Source organism: Benincasa hispida, chromosome 9 (assembly GCF_027475165.1).
Source record: "Benincasa hispida cultivar pf3 chromosome 9, pf3_genome.v1.1, whole genome shotgun sequence".
NCBI classification, from domain to species: Eukaryota; Viridiplantae; Streptophyta; class Magnoliopsida; order Cucurbitales; family Cucurbitaceae; genus Benincasa; species Benincasa hispida.
In genome coordinates, this window is record NC_143486.1 from 14458638 (window position 1) to 14479549 (window position 20912).

Here is a 20912-nt window from a genome sequence, read left to right on the forward strand (position 1 = left end):
TTTAAAAAAAACAACAACCATTTAACATGTTTATTAGTTATATTATATTAAATTATTAACATTAATATCTTTTGTTATTATTTTAGGTTTCATTAATTTTTTTACGATATAACAAAAATATCAATGTCAAGCCTATAAAATTTGTAAAATATTTATAAAATTATCAATGTCATGATAGAAATTTAATACCATAGTTACACACACCTAAAACTATTTTTAAAAGAACGCTACAACATAGGAGACTTTATATTAGGTAGGTAGTAATATGGATTTGAATCTTTGTCACTAAAGTTATTTGACTCTTTGTTTGAATCTTTGTCACTAAAGTTCTTTGACTCTTTGTTTGAATTTCTGATTATATATATAATTTTGTGTGTCGTGATTAGTATTTTTATGATAACATATATTTTTAGTTCAATAGAAGGGAAAGAATTCGAACTACAAATCTCTTGATCATTAATACATATTATATGTCAGTCGAGTTATGCTCATTTTGACATATTAAATTATAATCTTAATTTGTATAATAATTTAATTCACATGCTAGTTTCTAATGTTTTAAAGATTTTTTTTTTTCAAATTTAAGTTGGCTAAACCTAGAAGCATAATGTGGAGCAATTTACTTTAATTGTAGTAAACGAACTTTACTATGTGACATTCTATTATAATGATGTGAAATCTTTTGTGTTGTTTTTCATTCTTTTTAATAATTGTTTTTTAAATTAAAAAAAATGAGCCATTGACATTTTGGTTAAGGAATATACAATCATTTAACTTATGAGTTATGCTTATTTCTTAAAAATAAATTATCGATTTATTTAATTAATTACTAATATAAATATTGACTCAGATAATTGCTGTAAATATTGTTGGATTGGTATAAGTATTGTGTCTTTTTTTTTTTTTTTTGAAAAGCATTATTGTGAATTTTAAATCAAAGAAGGCAAATATTTAATTATTAAAATTGATGCCAGATTTGTCAAAGGTCATTTAATAACTTAATTAGATAAGAACCTCGAATTTAATATAAGATCTCTGTATTAAGATTTGGTTTAAAGGATATTTTCACATTGGGAGATTTTTTTTTAATTTTAACTATTTAGCAAAACTAAATAAATAAAATAAAATGATTTGCTTTTTCAATTTAATAAATGTATGGTTTGAGAATCGACTTTTTTTCATCCTCCAATAAAAATAATGAATTTATCTATAATTATGATTTGTTCAATATTTTGTGTTGTTTTTCATTCTTTTTAATAATTGTTTTTGAAATTTAAAAAAATGAGCCATTGCCCACTATTACAAAAATTGGATTACGTGATGTTTTTCTAATGTCAAATGAATGGTATACTTGACGCTTGTAAAAACGTTGAGTATTTGACTATTAAGAATAATGTGATAACTTGATTATGAAAAAATATCCAGAGAAATATTTCTTGATATAATTTTCGTATAAAAAAAGATAATACACTTGACGTGTATTGATTTTTGACATTTATTGCGTATCATATGTGATCACTCTTATTTTTTATTTGTCAAATGTATTTTTATCTTGACACGAAATAATGAAAAAGTAATCTAACTCTGTACACATTTCCAAGGTAATCTATGATTTTTTTTTCAAATTAAACATTCGAATAAATAAACAGTTGCACATATTTTAGGTTTACATATCAACCCAATATATCCAACACAACTTAATAATTTCATTCTTCTATTACCTTTTATGTATATGAACGATTCCCAAATTTACAAGACAAATCCACAATAGTATATACTCTATCGACCCACCCCAATATATGATAATTCCAAAATTACAAGACCAATCCATATGTGTTATATATTCCAAAAATCACAAGACTAAAATTATATCCCCACCACACATTTCTTAGAAGTATATAACCTATAATGACTATGAATAAAACATTTACACAAAAAAGTTTTAGGCATTCCCATGTAGCCACATACACAAAATTTATAGGATGCAGATATAGCGACCCAAATATTCAACCCATTCCATGTGTACTTCATCCAATTCAAGTTGTGAGTACGAGCTCCTCGTATCAATTTATAAAACATAAAAAGTCAAATGTATATTATTTACACTATTTACAATGTTATAATATATATAAGTAGTTTAAAGACATATCGCATCTGTGATAATATTCTTCTCTTTAGTCACAATTTCTCACATATATCTCATAACATGATACCCACATTCGACAGTTCCCATTTATAAACGACACTACAATACAAAACCAATAATTAATATATATCATACAAATACACTAAATATACATCATTCTATTAATTTTTTTAATACTCTTATACTTGGCTTTACTGTTTTCTAGAATGTGGTTTTTTTAGTCTTTTGCAAATTCTTTTGAGACTGAAAAATCGTCATTGCCCTACATTTGCCAAAGAATATAGTATAATATTTAAAATGATATAATCTTTACAAAAAAAAAAAAAAAAAAAAAAAAAAAGAAGCAAAGTTGGCTTACATATTTGTTATGTATTTGATATCTTCTCGCGAACTTGTTCTCAATGAGTCAAGATAGTACACCACGTCATCATACGTATTAAGAACAATTAATGAGCAATGATCACTTAATAAAATACACAACTAATTAGTATGGAACATGAAGGTAGCTCATTATATTAATATGTTCTTGGGCTAAAAGCACTTAATATTTTTTACTCCATCATAGATCAAATATGCAAAATTTTCGACCTAATTTTCTCATATTCCATTTGGTATACAAGTACAATGATCCCAACACAATTCCACATTGGAAAAAAATAAGAAAAAAAGAAGTGTGCTTTCAAGTTTGCTGAGTATAAGGAGCAATAACTAATTATACTTACCCGGTGCAATAACTAATTAATCGTGTTTGGAAGCCATTAATCTACTATAAAAGTTCCAAACTCTAATTTCTCGAGTATTTTGGCATGCGGATATAAGAGATGGATCTACAAAAATGTACTACAACCCTTTATTTGAATCAACAATGAACGAGTTTAGGTACCTACAATAATAGATTGAACACATTAACTATGCTAATTAATAAAGTGATAATATATCATAAACAAATAACATTTTATTATGCGATATAAGCCACCATTGATAAAGTCTTCACTTTTTGCATGCTATAAAATTCGATCATATCTTCTCGCAGAACATAACTCTTTGGGTCAAAACTAAAGAGCTCAACGGGTAGTTGGAAGGAAATACTAGTCCCATCAACCATTACCTTTTCAGCGTACCTAAGAATAGACTTCAAGGATATTGATAAACTGGATGGTGCACTAGTAACTTCATTCTTTTTCGGCATCGTCCTTGAAACTTTTTCCTAACACAATTAAGATAGAACATGAGTAAAATGTTCATTCCTAAATAAGATAGAAGAACATGGGACTTACAATTCACATTTAAGATCGGTGGTACACTAATAGCGATCATTTCCTTCTCCTTTCCCGCATTCTCTAAAACTTTCTCTTAAAACTACCAAGTTATAATTTTATAAGTAATTAATAGTAAATTTACTTCATAATACAATTCACCTTCATGATCGGTTGTACACTAATAGTTTCCTTCTCCTTTACCATCTTCGTTGAAACTTTCTCCTAAAACAACCAAGTAATAATTTCATATGTACTTAATAGTAACTATACTTCATAAATAATATTGAACATGCATGCATGGGACTAGTACATAGTTATACTACATATAAATAATATTGAACAACCAAGTTATAATTTCACCTTCTTCCCTTCCCCATGTGTGGTTGATGCACTAATAACTTCCTTCTCCTATGATATAAATATAATGATACAAACAAGTTAAAATTATCATAACTAATAATTGTAACCTTAATGCATAAATTAAATAAGATAGAACATGAGACTAACTGTGACCCCAATATTTGAATTTTGCTTCTTTCGGATTTTATTCTTGGAGCAACTACCATGCTCAAATCTTGGCATGTTTTGAATTTGATCTTCCCATACTTTAATGCGCTTACGAAGTGCTTCATTTTTATCAACAATTTTTTTTTTTTTTTGTCTGTATCCTCTCTTTTCACTGTATGGAAGTAAACAGTATGGGGAATCCTCACAATCAGAGAGCTACCCAAGGCTTGAGTCAAAACATCATTAGGTGAATCATTTTTTTTAGAAAGTGGATCTCCATTCTTTATGATCTCATCCTAAATGGAAATGATATATATTCAATAACACATATAAAATATTATAATCATTTCATGCAAATGTAACATTGGTAATCTTACTATTCGATTCTTGTTGGACATCCCCATTGTCATATTCTCCTTTTTTGTTTGTCCGAGCTTTTTTCCACATATTAGCTTGTCCAAAATCACATTTGCTGGATAAAGATAATTTTTTCTGCATAATAAACATATTGTTAAATATAAGAATATTTGTAAAATAGTTAAATTTAAGAATATTCTTACCACTTCCTCGACAAGATTCACATAACCTCTTCTGGACATCTGATGATTATACTTGTTCTTCTTTCTTTGTGCTGCTTGTTGATTTTTCACTTTCTATATAAATTTAATAGTTCAAAATAAAAATGACAAGAAAGTGACAAATATTGATGTTCTTAATGAAAAGTTTAATACCTCGAACTCCGGAGATAATCTTGATTCGATAAACTCTTGCCAAAGATGTGTTTCAATTATGTGAGAGTACATCAAAGGTGGGTGTAACAAAAGTCAGGATTCATCCTTAAAAGGGATAATATATTGTGTCGTTAACCAAGACTTGAATTGACGAAATGTAACGCCTGTAGTTTTGTGAATAACCTTCTTACTTCTACCGTCAATTATAAAAGCACCCTAAACATTTAAAAAACTTGATTATTACTTTCCAAGTAAAATATTAATATAATACATCAACAAAGGAAAATATACATTACAATATTAAAAAGATTTTCTTTTATGTCAATTGGTACACATTTTCAAGATGTATATGTAATTGGGATATGATGATGCATAACAGATCCAATGAAAGATTTTAACTTATATCTATTGTCTCCAATTGGTACTCCATTATCATTATATTCAACCAACTTTTTCTCCCTTACACTCCTAATTTTTGTTACCTCATGCATAACAGTCAGTCCTCGCGTTCACCTTTTCTTTTTGTTTAGTATTTCATCTTGCTTCAGTTCCATATTTTCATTGACATTATCCAAAATTTCTTTGACATCATCCAAACCAAGTTTCAAGTCCTCATCACTTGCTAGTTCCATGGGGTAAGAATTATCCTGAAAAATAGAATAAAGTTTAGTTAGATGTCAGATACAACAAAATTATAAAAATTAGTAAGTGAAAACCCACCCATACATTTACTTTTTAGGAATCCATGTGCCTTCACAATCAACTCGTACATATGTTGAAATGTTCTCATCAAAATCAATTCTAGATTCAATATTTAACATAGCTTTAGGCATTCCTTGACAATGTAGAGCAGTATCTCCAAGTTCATCATCATTGTATTGATCCTCAAAATCTCTTTGTGGTGGAGTAAGAACAATAGACCATCGACCATCACTTGGATCATCAACATAAAACACTTGTCTTGCTTAGGATGCTAGTATGAAAGAATCATTCTTGTGGCCTATTCTATAGTCAACTAATACAACACCAAGCTCATCAGTTTTAAGGTCACCACTGTTCTCAACCCAATCACATTTAAAAATGGCAATCTTAAAATGTATTATAATTTAGTTCCCAAATCTCTTGTATCACCCCATAAAAGGACATGTCTCCAATTATAGGATTTTTATCTTTTTTTAGCTGGATACTTAGCACTGTTTTTGCAATTAAACTAATCCCATTATTGTGTACACTTTTATTTTTGTCATATGATATTGTGTGATAGTGACATCCATTAATAACATAGCTATTATATTAGTCACAATTGGATGGGGACCATGGGCAATCCACCTCAAGTTATCTAATACCTACAGATCTCCCATTTCAAGTTCATTTCCAACCCGAGAGCCAAAAGGTTACATAATTAAAATATAAGTGACAAAAGATTATATTAAATAATATATTTAATGTTTTACCTTTTCTTGCAACCAAGATATGAAATTCCAATTATGTTCATCTTGAATCCGTTTCTGGTTTTTTGATCTACTTGAGAGTTGTAATTCCAATGTGATCATATGTTTCTTTATGAAGAAACAGAAAAATGTTCAAATATAATTATTTTCAAATTCATGTATTTAAAGAAATAAATGAATCCAAGTCACAATAACTTACTCTATATATGGTTGCACATCAATTATATTCTCCAAGACATATCGATGAGCTTGGAGAATACCACTTGACAATGGTCTACCAATTTCTGAATTGTCTGAATTGTCTCTTATCTTTTGACACCCAAGTGTAATAGGTTCTACTCCACATAAAAAATCCAAACAAAATTCAACTGCTTCTTCTAATATATAACTTTCATCAATACAACCTTCTGGACGATGCCTATTCCTTACAGAGTTTTTAATCACTTTCATGAATCTTTCAAAGGGATACATCCATCACAAATATATAGGCCCACAAAGTTTGACTTCTATAACAATGTGTAATATGAAATGCACCATTTTTGTGAAGAATGAGGGAGAAGATATTTCTCTAATAAACATAATATAATCACAATGTCTTCTTGCAGCTTCTCTAATTGTATAACATCTAGGGGTTTGTTTCATATAGAATTGAAAAAAATACATAGACGAGTTATAGCATATCGAACATGTTTTGATAGTACAGATCTGATGACAATGGAGAGCAATTGTTCTAAGAGCACATGACAATCATGAGATTTTAGACCATTGAGTTTTAAATCTTAAATCTTTCATTGACACAAGATTTCTAACATTGGAAGAATACCCTTCAGGAATCTTCATTTCTAATAATGTATTCAAAACACAACGTTTTTCTTTTCTAGTAAGAGTATAACAAGCAGGGTGGAGGAAGATTTATCCCCATTAATAGGTGTAAGCTCTAGTCAATTTTTTAAATCAGCTAAATCACGCCTATCTTTCAATCCGTTTTTTGATTTCTAGAATATCAAGAAGTGTACCTATGATATTTATGCAAACATTTTTCTCGATATGCATCACATCTAAGCAATGTCTAACATGGAGATGTTTCCAATAAAGGAGTTCGAAAAAAGCAGACATCCTATTCCAATTACCTTTAGTACTTTCTTTTGTGTTTTTTCTTTTGTTCTTTTTTTTTTTATTCCTCTTTGAAAATCAAGATCTTTAGTTTTTTTTTTTCAAATACAACCTCCCCAGAAAAAGATTCTGGAATACTTCCAAGTTCTCTCTAACCATCAAATGATTTCTTTTGATGTCAAAAATGATGATTTTGTGCTAGAAATTTTTTATGGCCAAGGTATGCCATTTTTTCCCCATAGTTCAATCTTAATGAAGTTGTGTTATCTCCACAAATTAAACATGCCTTATAACTTTTGACACTACATCCACTAAGGTTTCCATATGCTAGAAAAACATTGATCGTCCACAATAGAATTGTTCTTAAGTTGAATAGTTCATCTTGATAAGCATCATAACATTCCACACCACTTTCCCATAAAAGTTTTAAATCATCAATTGATGCCTCTAAGTATATCCCAATGACATCCCCTGGTTGTTTTAAACTTGAAATCAATATTGATAACATCATAAACTTTCTTTTCATACACAAACATGGGGGAAGATTATAAATGACCATCATAACTGACAACAACTATACTTAGAGTTCATATCACTATGTGGATTTATTCCATCAGCTGACAATGCTAAACGAAGATTCCTAGGTTTAGAACTAAAGTCTGGCCACATGGTGCCAACTAACTTCCAAGCTGGGGAGTCTGCAAGGTGACATAATTTATCATCCATTTTTCTCGCATTTTCATGCCAGGTCTGGTTTTTAGCACATTCAACACTTCTAAACATCCGTTGAAAACGTGGTATGGGTGGAAAAATACCACATTATTTTGGCAGAGATTTTCTTCTTCTTATTTGTGTCTTTACAATATTTCCACCTTGACTCACCGCATTCAAGATACACAATTTCATTGACATATTCCTTTCGATACAAACAACAATCATTAGGGCACACATGAATCTTTTCATATTTCATTCCTAGTGCATCTAATGTTTTCTTTACTTCATACATTTAGGTAGGGAGGTCATTAGTATAAGGTAAGATATTCTTTAATGCTTTTAGTAGTTTTGAGAAACTAATGTCACTCCATCCATGTCTAACTTTTAAGTTATATACAACTTCACTAATGTAGACAACTTGGTAAACTTTTTTGCATCCTTCATACAATGGCTTCTCAGCATCATTAAGCAACTTCTTGAATCCATTGGGATCTTTTGAATATTGTTCATGAGTAATTTCAACCATTTCTTTTATATTTCCAACATCATTCTCTTCATACCTACACTCAGGGGATTTTCCATGCAAGGATGAACTATGAAGTTCCTCCCCATGCCAAAATCAATTCGTATAATTTTCATCAATGTCATTAAATTATAAATGATCTTTAATATCATTGCTATTATGTCTTTGACAATTTTTACATTTTAAACAAGGACAACGTATAATAGTATTATTTATATTGGAAAATCCAAATTTGATGAAGTTTTCCACATCCAACTCAAACTCTTTAGATAATCTATTCTTTGTCATCCATGATTTATACGTACTTATAATAAGCTAATCTTGGAACTACAAATTTTTTTTTTTTGACAATATTCCAAATTAGGTAACTCATACAACTTATAAAAATTGTATGGAATTGATATTTATAGAGAACTTAAGAACTTGAACTCTAAAAAACTTCAAATCTGTGCTAATGTTGTAATGAATAGATGGTTTACTAAATTCAAAATCTTAAAAATTAAATGGTGTAAAGAGCAACTACAACCACTTTTTTATCATGCTAAAATAGAGACTGATGATTTGAAATGAGATCAAATGCTTTCAAATTCTAAATGTGCCCATTATCAACCAAAAAGTATTCACAATAATAAGAACAAAAAAAAGGAATTGTGTGTTCTTTAACCTAGATTAGAAAATAAAACCTTAATAATTTTGCACAAAATAAGAAAAAAGTATAGTCAATATTAGGAATGAAAGACAACTTTCTTCAAGTACTGTAAAGAAAACTAAATGTTGATTGCAAAAAATCAACCATGGAAGATGATTAGTATCAAATAACAAATTCTGATCCCCCACAAATAAAAGAAATAAAATAAAATAAGAGGCAAAAGGGAACAATATGTTCCAATTAATCAAAGAACGATAATAATTACAAAAATGAATAGACAAACTTGGAGTGAGAACACCAAACAAGGAAGCATCGTAAGTAAAAAGACTTGAACTAGTTTTAAGGCATGGAATACCAAAGAAGTCTAAACAAAAACCATTACCTGAATAAGCATGAACGCCAGAAATACAAGTTTCTTTTCATTCTCTCAAAAGAGAATAGATTATGGGAACATAAAAATGAACTACCAATATGGAAGAGAGATCGAAACAAGGCACATGCAAATAAGTTGTAGATACAACCAAAACAAAATAAGGCACGCATAATGCTAGAGAGAGATCATACCACACGGAGGAGAAAAGCGGAGGTGAGAAGGATGAGAGAAGAAGAAAAGGCAGTGTTGAGCGGTGGAGCGAAGAAGAGCGGTGGAGCGAAAACAAGTGACGACGAGCAAAGACGAGTGGGCTAGGGTTTGAAAAGATCAGATAGAGATGTGTTTACTTGACATGAAAAACGTGTCAAGTAAGAGCTTCTTATACTTGACACAAAAACGTGTCAAGTAAAACCTTATATTATTTGACACAAAAACCGTGTAAGTAATGGTTCATGTAAAAATATCCGAAACATTTCGTCAATTTTTTAACCCTTTTACTTGACATTTTCTTTTTTGAAAGGTCGTTATTTTACTTTGTTTCCAAAGAAATGTCAAATTATTAAGAACTACAAATGTCAAGTAATGTAGATTTTGTAGTAGTGGACATTTTGGTTAAGGAATATATAATAACTTATGAGTTATGCTTATTTTTCTAAAATAGATTATCGATTTATCTAGTAATTACTAATTTAAATATTGACTCATATAAATGCTGTAAATATTGTTGAATTGTTTTAAGTATTGTGACTCTTTTTTTTTTTGAAAAAGCATTATTGTGAATTTTAAATCAAAGAAGATAAATATTTAATTATTAAAATTGATGCCAGATTTGTCAAAGGTCATTTTATAATTAATTAGAAAAGGATCTCGAATTTAATATAAGATCTCTGTACTAAGATTTGGTTTAAAGGATATTTTAACATTAGTTGAGATTTTATTTTTCTTTTAACCATTTAGCACAATAAATAAAATAAAATGATTTGCTTTTTCAATTTAATAAATGTATGGTTGACAACTTATTAATAGATAGCTTGAGAAAATCGACTTATTTTCACCCTCCAATAAAAATAATGAATTTATATATAATTATGATTTGTTCAGGTTTAAAGTCTAATTTCCAATCATATATTTATAATTGATGCATCATAAACAACCAATATTCAATATTTTTTTTAATAAAAAAAAAGGAATTCAGGTTTGTTTTCTTTTGATTTTTTTTTCTTTTAAAATTTTAAATGTAAAAAGATATATTTTCCATTTTTGAAATTTAATTGAAGTTCCTTTAATCTCAAAACTTTAAAATTAGAAAACTTTTATCATTAATTTTTTTTAGTAGAAGCTCAATTTTTATTCATATTGTTAAGCTTCCTTTAGCAGTAATAAGGAAATACTAAATAATTAATTAAATAATATGTTTGAATTAACTTGAGAAAAAATGTTTTTCAAAAAACTCATTTTTATTTGAACACTTTACCGATTAAAATCCACATGAAAAACTGTTTTAAATAGTTGTAAAACACTTTAATTTCTTTTAAAGTGACTTATTTATTAAATTAAACACTTGAAAATATATTCCAAACATATCTTAAATTACAAATCAAATGTCGAATTTGGACGATCATATTTATTTAGTCCTTGAATTTCAAATAATAAAATATTGACATCTAACAATTGTTATTTGAAATATTTGACTAATACATTATTCATACTAATAAATGATGATTTGACCTAGGATTGCAACAAAAAATCAAAAAATCGAATCGAACCAAATCGATCACCAGTTTGGTATGATTTTTTTAGTATAATATTGAATATATTAGTTTGTATTTGGAGAAAACTTACAAGTATAGGTTTAGATAGGTATTGATTGGAAAATTAATAAAAGCCGATCCAAACCAAGGTTATATATATACCCTTAAAAATAAATTTTAAAATTAGGTATCTTTTAATATTTTAATTACTATATGGTACATGTATATTTGTTGTTTAGAAAACAGACTAATTGTTATGGAGCACGTATGTATGTCGTTTAGAAACGTGCCAAGAAAAAAATAAAAATGTTTGCTTTCAATCTATTAAAAAAAAAAATGAATAAACCTGATTTTAATATGAAAATAGCAAGAAGGACCAATTCAATAAAAAAAAGAGTGAAAGTAAAAAAAAACATTAGAAGAAGAAGAAAATGTCATTTTGGTTGAATCCTTAACTAAATTCTAAAAACAAAAATAATTTTTTAAAGTTACTTTATTTTAGTTTTCAAATTTTGTCCTTATTCTTTAAACTATTGGTAGAAAGTAGGGAAAGAAATTTGAAAGGTGGAAGTAATGTTATAAGCTTAATTTTCAAAAACAAAAACAAAAAAACTAAAGTCTCGTTTTGTGACCATTTTGTTTTTGAAAATTAAACTTATATCATCCACTTTCTTACCATGATCTGCAACTACAATAGTTGAATTCCAAAAACAAAACAACTTTTTGAAAGTTTAATTTTTTTAATTCTCAAAATTTGTATTGATTTTTTAAATCATTGGTAAAAAATTGACAACAAACAATAAATTTGGAGGAATATTGTCCATAAGCTTAATTTTCAAAAACAAAAATAAAATATAAAATAATTACTAAATGAGGTCTAAATGTTTATCAAACAGGATCTAAATCTTTTAAAGAATTTTTTTTTTTGTCATTATCAAATTTTTTTACGATAATTTTGACATTGTTTTATATTTAAAATGTAACATAGATGTATTTTGAAAGAAAAATAGAAATTGCATTTATAATTTTAAAGTAAAACATTAAACATATGTTTTTTTTTTTCAAAATCCTCATAATTCTTATTTGAGATTTATATCCCCTAATTTTCTCAACTTCTCTCTCTATATCTCTCCTTGACTAATTTCTCGATTGTTCCTCACCTCGTCAACTTTTTTTTTTTTAATCTTCTATGTTAATTGCATTTATAAAATTAAGTCAAATAAATCTCACGGTCTAGATGGATTATAATTAAATTAAAAAAAGATAAAAGAATATGAACTCATAACAATTAGGTATAAATAAATTAAAAGAACGAAAATTGAGTTACATGATCTAAGAAATCACGAAAAGAAAGAAAATGCACATTTTTTAAAAGGGAGGGATAAAATTTAAAATTAAAAATTACGAAATTAAAACTAAAAGAATCAAATTAACTCTGGTATGATATTCCTTTTAATTTCTAGTCTCTCCTATCATATTCCTTTATTTTCTAAAATAATCTTTTTATATAAAAAGAAAACCTATAATGACAAAATCGTCATCACCAATCGATTAAACTCCATTTTACTTCTAAATTTGTTGAATAATTTCACTTCATTACAAAATGAACAAATGATTAATTAGGCTATGAAACACTTGTCGGATTTCTTTAGCAACTATTTTTCATTCAAATATTCTATTTTTTCCCTTCTAATAGAATAACATCTCAAAGGCAAACTATTCACTTCAAAAGTTTCTCAAAACACAATTTAGGAGTGAAAATATTTTTTTTAAAACAAATAAACAAATAAAGAAAAATGATCGATAACAGTACCTCTTCATTAACTTGGTAAAAAAATTTCTTTTGAAGAACAAAAAATTATAGTCTCCATTATCTTTTGAAAGATTTTACTTGTCAATATTTTGTGGAATCTCAAATTTTGCTATGACAATGAATGCATTGGGCATTAATTTCTTTATTCTTATAGCTACTATCACACACTCATACACTTACAAGAGTTGTGTCTCATCGTCATCAAATCTAAATCGTCATGTCCCTTCAACATCAACAGACACATGAGAACTACTACGTGAGTTGGAGAGTCACCTTATTAAGGGTAAGAAGGAAATTATTAAAATATATAAGAACAAAAAGAGAAAGAGAATATAAAATAGATATTTCCAAATCTTACGTCTTTTCAAATTTTTTCTATGGTCTTTCTCAACTCACACTTTTTAAATTTGATCCAAATTCCCAAATCTTAAGTGATTCCACCTTTATCTAATTTTTAAAATGGATTTACCACTATGTAAATAGATTTTCCAAATAGATCTTAGGTGTGATCACGGAGCATTGTGAAAAATTAAAACTTTTTAAAGTTACTTCTAACAATTTTCCATTTGTAATACTAAAATTTTCATTTCATTAATTTAAACTTCAAACTTACTCAGTTACATCAAGTTTAGCCATAAACTTTCGATTTCATCCATTTAAATCTCAATTTTAAATAATTACATGAATTCACACACCCATTTCATACAATTTATTAAATTTAAAATTTAAGTGGATGAAATAGAAAGTTTGAAATAAAAATTGATCCAATCTATTACAAAATTATTATTTTTCTTAAAAAATTAAATTGAAGGCGATATATATATATATATATATATAAAAGAAAGAAACAAAAGATGAGATGGAAAAAACAGAAGGGATGGTTAGCGGGACAGACTGTTTGGAAGCAGGAACAACAGGGGCAGCGTGGACCTTTGGCTGTTTCTTAGACCCGGCCGCCGGTTACCCAGCTGTCAAAATTACCACCGTCACAGCTGCCCTTTTCCCTTACACGTGTGCTATCAACCTCGACACGTGCGCTGCGGTCCTTTTTTTTTTATTTTCTTCCTCTTTGATCCTGTGGGTCCCACACCCATTCAATGTCTTTCACGTTCTGACGTTGACCGCACCGTTACGTTACATTACAACACCGCCCACAGAACACACAACACAACCCCGTCCACTATTATCAAATTCCCATTATAATTTTTATTCGTTAAATTATTAATATATATATATTTGGAGTCTTTTTTAAATATAAAAAGAATATAATTTTCCAACCTTTTCATTTATTTCAAAAAGAAACTATTCCTATATTCAAAATTTCTTAAATTCCATTCGGTAAACAATCTAAAAACAAAAGATTTCATGAAAATATAGTTATATTTTATGTTATCACATATCTATTTGGTAATAGATTTAGACTTTAGATTTAAGTGATTTTTTAAAAATACATTTGATAGTGTATTTATGAATAGTAGGATTAATTATAATTAAATATAAACTATTACTTATTAATTTATGAAGTTATTTAGGTTGAAAAACTTTATAATTACTATTTTATAATATCATATAATATATAATATATTATGTATATTTTAAATTAATCAAAATATTTGGATTTATTACATAAATACTATATTTTCGTTAATGTTTTTTTTAATCTCTTTTAGTATATTTCTACATTTTAAAATATCAAATTCAAAATCTGTTTATATTGAAAAGACAAAAAAAATGTTTTCATAGAATCCAAAAACAATTTTCGAAAACATAATTAATTACCTAGCATAGTTATTGAATTTTGTAAATCAAAAAATATAAAATAGGATTTTAGTTGTCTACCAAAAAGATCCTTAGAAATCTTTCAAAGTTTTGAACAAAACTTGAGACTTGAAATAATACGTGATAATGACTTTAAATAAAAATTTGTATCACCACAACGTCGTCAAAATTTTAATGGATTTATGTTCTAAAAGCAAGTTTGAAATGTTTATAAAAATTTAGAGGTATTATTGTAAGTTTTGGAAGTGATTTTGAAAACATTTTCTTTCAATGATTTAGCCTAATTTTATACCTCTCAGATCTAATATCCACCCCATCCCATCCCTTTCTATTTATAATTATTTTTTTTTAATGAAAAGAGTACATATTAAGTCTTTTTTATAACTATTTAGTTTTTAGTTTTCGGTTTTTTAAAAATGAAGCCTATAGACACTAGTTCTATTTTCAAATTTCTTTTTTTGTTATCTATTTTTTATCAAAATTTAAAAATTAATAAAAGTAGTTTTAAAACTTGTTTTTGTTTTTAGAATTTGACTAAAAATTTAATTAATGTATTTAAGAAATATACAAATTATTGTAAGAAATATAAAAAATACACGTAATTTTTAAAACAAAAAATAAAAAACGAAATAATTACCCAACAAATTTAAAATTTTACATTTTATGATATTATTTGATGCTGATCTAGAATATGTGGACATAGGTACATGATCCTTTAGTTTTAAAATTTTTTACGTTTTAGATAACAAATTCCAAGTATATCTCAATACTGTAACAATTTGGAAATAGATAGAATTCCAAATATACCCTTAGTTATTAAAAAAAAACTTGCATATGGTAGGGACCACCCTAACTAGTGTGGAGTTTGAACTTATTCTTCCAATATTATTTACATCTCTCTATGTAGTTTGAAAAAAAAAAAAATAGAGTTAAAATATATTCCATTATTGGCAATGAGTGAGAGAAAAAAAAAACACACATACATTTATAACAGAGATTTTCTGCCATTTTCTTTTAAATATTTTAAAGATAAAAGATGAAATCAATTACTCATCCAAATTTGAATCATTAAAATAACATCTTAATTCAGGAATTACTTTATCCCGATTAGTAATCATTTTATTTTTTTATTTTTTTTAAAAAATAAAGTCTATGAACACTTGTTTTGTTTTTTAAATTTGACTAAAAATTCAGTTATTGTACTTAATAAATATACAAATTATTATAAGAAATATGGATGAAATAGGCTAAATTTTTCAAAACAAAAATAAAAATCAAATGGTTACTAAACTGGAGTTTTGTTTTTTAGTTTTTCAAATTTTTTTAAAAATTAAGCATATATGTTTTTTGGTCTATCTTTTAAAAGTATTTTTCAAAATTTTAACCTTCTAAAATTAAGACAAGTACCTTTTATCTTATATATATATATATATTAATTTAGTTACAAACTCAAATATGTTCTTTAAGAAATATTGAAGACAAATCAAAGGAATTGTTGGTCTAATTTGTAAAGGATTAAATTAAAAGTAAATGGTTTTTCCTGAAAATAATTATTTTTTAAGAAAATGGCAAAAGGTAAAGCCCTAAAACCTAAAATTATATTTTAACCTTTTAGAAAGCCTCTGTTTCCCCTCCTTTAATTACTTTATGCCAAAACTTCCTTTTTATAATGCTTAGTGTTATTTAATTATCCCTTAATCATGGGTGCTAATCCTTACACGTCGGATTAACTTTGTTCTCATTAGAAGAAACATTTTAATTTAAGACTTGTTTTAAATTCATTATAGGATGCGACAATTAATTGCTTGTACTTTATTTTCTTCCCAAATTTTTATATAATTTTCATGCCCCCTTGCTTTCTATTAACTATACTCTATATTAATTATATCAAAAGAAAAATGCTATAATATATTTTAATAATCCTTACAAAAGATCGGTTAAAATATATATTTTTACAATGAGAGAGAGATTGTCCACTAAATGAGTTTGAATCGTTGGAGCTTCACTTATACGGAGTGGGTGAATCAAACTTTGGACCTCAAAGTTGATAATATAAATTTTTATGTAGGAGTATACATGGGTTGGATTGAGAGTATTTTTTGGATCGATCCGAAAATTCGGATTTGTTCGATTGACAATCCAAAAGACCCGAACACAATCTCCAACCCAACCCTCGAATTATAACTTATTTTTTTCTTATTAATTTAAAATACGTAAAATGATCTACAATACATAGCTAATATCTAAAATCTTATACCATTCAAATGTTAAAAACTAAATATCTATGATATTTATTACAAAGTTTAAACAAATACAAACATCATAACAATTTTAAAAGAAAATTATTAAAAATTCATAAATTCATTAATCCAAAATAGTCAATCTTTAAACAAAGAAATATATATATATATATATGATTTGGGTTGGATTGGATCGACTTTTACTTAGCAAACCCAAGACCTAACCCAACCTAACAAAAATAGAAAAACTTCAACCCAACCTAACCTAAGAACAAAACTAACACAATTCAACCCTTATAGTTTGAGTTGAGTAGTCTGGGTTGTTCAGGTTGTCGGATTTTTTTTTAACACTCTCACTAGAATTATGCCAGTTGAGTTATGCTCATTCTAGCTAAGATGCTAATTATTAAGTAAATTACATAGATGGAATCAAACCTAAGCTAAAATGGCTAAAGTGAGCTTAAGTTGATGGTAATAGGCATGACATTCCTCCTTAAATGTTAGAGGTTTGATCTCTCATCTCTGTCGTTGTTGTACTAAAAAAAAAAAAGTTAAAATGAGACGATATGCGAGGTTGAGAAATTGAATTTCTAACCTCGAAGTCAATAATATAAATTTTATATCAATTGAGCTATACTTGTTTACTTAAATAATAGTATTAGTAATTTAACAACCAAGTTAATTTGTTTTGAAGAACAACCAAATCCTACAAAAAGGTTGTTTTAAAAATTTTGTTCTCATCCTTAAAATTTACCAAATGTTTTAACAACTTAAAAGAAGAAAAATACTATTAAACATAAATTATTTTCAAAAAAACAAAGAGTACAAACAAAACCATTATTGAGCATAAAGCATAAGAAACAAATTCTACATGCATTTATCATGCATATCATGCAACTCTAACAACTATTTAAGAAATATATTTGTTTAATAATTCAATGAATATCAAAAGGAAAAAAAAATAATTGATATATTTCAACTTGTTTGGCATATAGGAAAGGAAGAATGCAGGGTACAACAGTACAAGTACAACCATCATTTTTCTTCATTGATTGAATTTATAAAAAAAAATTACTTCTCTTAAACCACACACCATTATCCAAGTGTTTATAAATTATAGGTTATTTGGCTCGTCCAAATTCCAATAGTGCCCTTCAAACACAAATAATTGGAATAATAGCCTAAACAAGTAGTAACAATCAACAAACATCATCCACTAATTTTTTGTTTCATATTAAAAACTTTTTTTTAGTAGAATAAGAATCGAACTATAGACCTCGTGGTTGTTAACACATTCCGTGCCAGTTGAATTATGCTCGTTTTGACATCCATTTTTATGTTATTTTATTTTAAGTCAAAAACCACTTTTAGTCTCTGAACTTTTAATAAAAATAACCATTTATTCTATAATTTTTAGTTTGTAACAATTTAGTCCTTGTATTTTCAATTTTGTAACAATCTAGCCCCTGAACTTTAGTACGTAACAATTTAGCCATTGTAACTTTAAAATTTGTAACGATTTAATTCCTATCATAAAAATCAATGTTGAGATTTAATGAAATTCTTTTCGGATAAATAAGCATATAAATAAATTAGAGACTCGATATTTTTATATAAAACAAAGCCTGCATCATAAAATAATAAAGTTTGACATATGATTTTGATGAATTTTTTTACGTTAAAGACTAAATTGTTATAAATTTAAAAGTAAAAGGATCAAATTGTTATACACTAAAGTTTATAAATTAAATTGTTACAACATTGAAAATATAAAGATTAAATTGTTACACACCAAAATTCAGGAACTAAATTGTTACTTTCATAAAAGTTTTAACTAACCTTTATTATATTTATCTTTTCATTTCTCTAGAACAACTCTAACTACAATATTTATTCATTAATTTATATATATATAAATATATATTTTGCGTACATAATGATTTCAACGTTATTTTATTTTTTAGTTGTCAAAGCTTTTAAGGTCAAAAATGAAAAAGGAAAAAAATGTAACAAAGCTTTCAGCCATAATATGTTTTTATCAAAATTCAATTGTCAATGTTATTATAAGTATGATGAGACTATTATGTTTATCATTTTCTTTCAAACATCTCATTTCTTTTTTAATATTAAAAAAATGTAGGAATTCTTGAACCACATGAATTTAAGCGACATTTATCATAAAAACAAACCGTTTATTTTTATAATATTTACTATTATGTAGGCAAGTTGGGTTACAATTAATTGACTATCCTTGAAAATTTTCATGAAAATAAATGAACTCAAATGAAAAAAAAAAAAAACTATACATTTGAGAAGTGATAAAAATCATTCTAGCCTTTTTTTTTTATTTTATTTACAAATATCAATTTATTTATACCCCTAAATTTATGAGATTGTATCACTTTAAACCCTAAATTAATAGTTGTATTTGTTGGGGTTGATGTCTTAAATCCCGTGGGTACTGTAGTTTGTAATTGTAATATACAGACGGTTTATTTAATAAAATCTGATGAATTTTATTTGACATTTAGTAGCATCAACCTACAAAACTAATAAACTAACATCCGAGATTATCTTCTGTAGCTTAAACGTGTATGTAGAGACATATAAGTAAATTATGTTTAAGTGATAATCTAAATAGTTTGTAGTAGATGGATAAGACTGAGTACCTTATCCTGGTGATCTAATCCTGATCATTCACGTAGAAACATACGAGGGTTTGTATAAGATCTAATCCTGGTGATCTAATCCTGATCATCAACCTACACTTACTTTGTAGATGTTACAATTATTGTAAAGTGCTACAACTGATCTAATCCTGATCATTCACGTAGAAACATACGAGGGTTTGTATAAGATCAAACCATTGAATGAATAGTCTCATTATATAACGCCATTAATAATATAAACTTATATTTCATTAGAATGACCATAGGTGACATGACTTGAATACTGAGTGAGTTGTAAACTCCTGCCTATGAATGCGATCCTTTGATCTGTATAGGTGAGAGTGACCAAATCGCCGACTTAATAAGCCTATCATTTTGAGGATTCGTCTTATTGGGTAACACTACAGAAAATGGAATTCACTCATTCCTTAATGTCGGGGTAAGTAGATAAATTGCTCCCTTAAGGGCTCATTTCGGGACTTGTACAATGTGGCGTCACATCTTCTCTTGGCTCGAGAGAGGTTTGGTCATAGTTGGGCTATCACTTGTTGTTCATTAAAGGGATTAGTGGTACTTAAGAAGTTAGATGTAACTATAGGGGCAAAACGGTGTTTTTGACTCAGCTGTACATACGAGTAATTTGTGAAGGGTCATCATATCGTTGATTGGTTATATCCAATGGACACAAAAATATATATGTAGTGCGAAGACTGCAGTTGTCGGTCTTTAGTGGAGTGACTGACAGTTAATGGATGTTGAGCAATTTAATTAAACGAGTTTAATTAATTATTCAAGTATTATTGGAGCTTCAATCTACAGTTTCACAACGGGGATTGTTGATAATTAATTTTGGATTAATTTGAAGTGTTTGAATTAATTGAGTGAATTAATTATACGTGATATAATTAATATAATGTATTTGATACATTGTAATAGAAAGCTTATCATGAGAGGAATTAATTTTTTGGATATGATTCAAATACTAATTGTATGTATGAGATGATTAATGGAATTAAAACTATAAGTTATATTGTATTTTATACAATATAAAAACTATAGGTTATGTGTTATATTCGATATAACATATACTTTAATATGTACTATATGATAAGGTGGTTTTCATATATATATATATATATATATATATATATATTATTTGATTTAATTATGGAGGGATTCTCTCTTCCAAGAAAC

At 27.1% G+C, this 20912-nt stretch overlaps 1 pseudogene; it reads right to left on the minus strand.

Moving 5' to 3' along the window:
• Positions 1-4260: 4260 nt before the first annotated feature.
• On the minus strand, positions 4261-5275 carry LOC150033651 (uncharacterized; annotated as a pseudogene).
• Positions 5276-20912: the final 15637 nt, after the last annotated feature.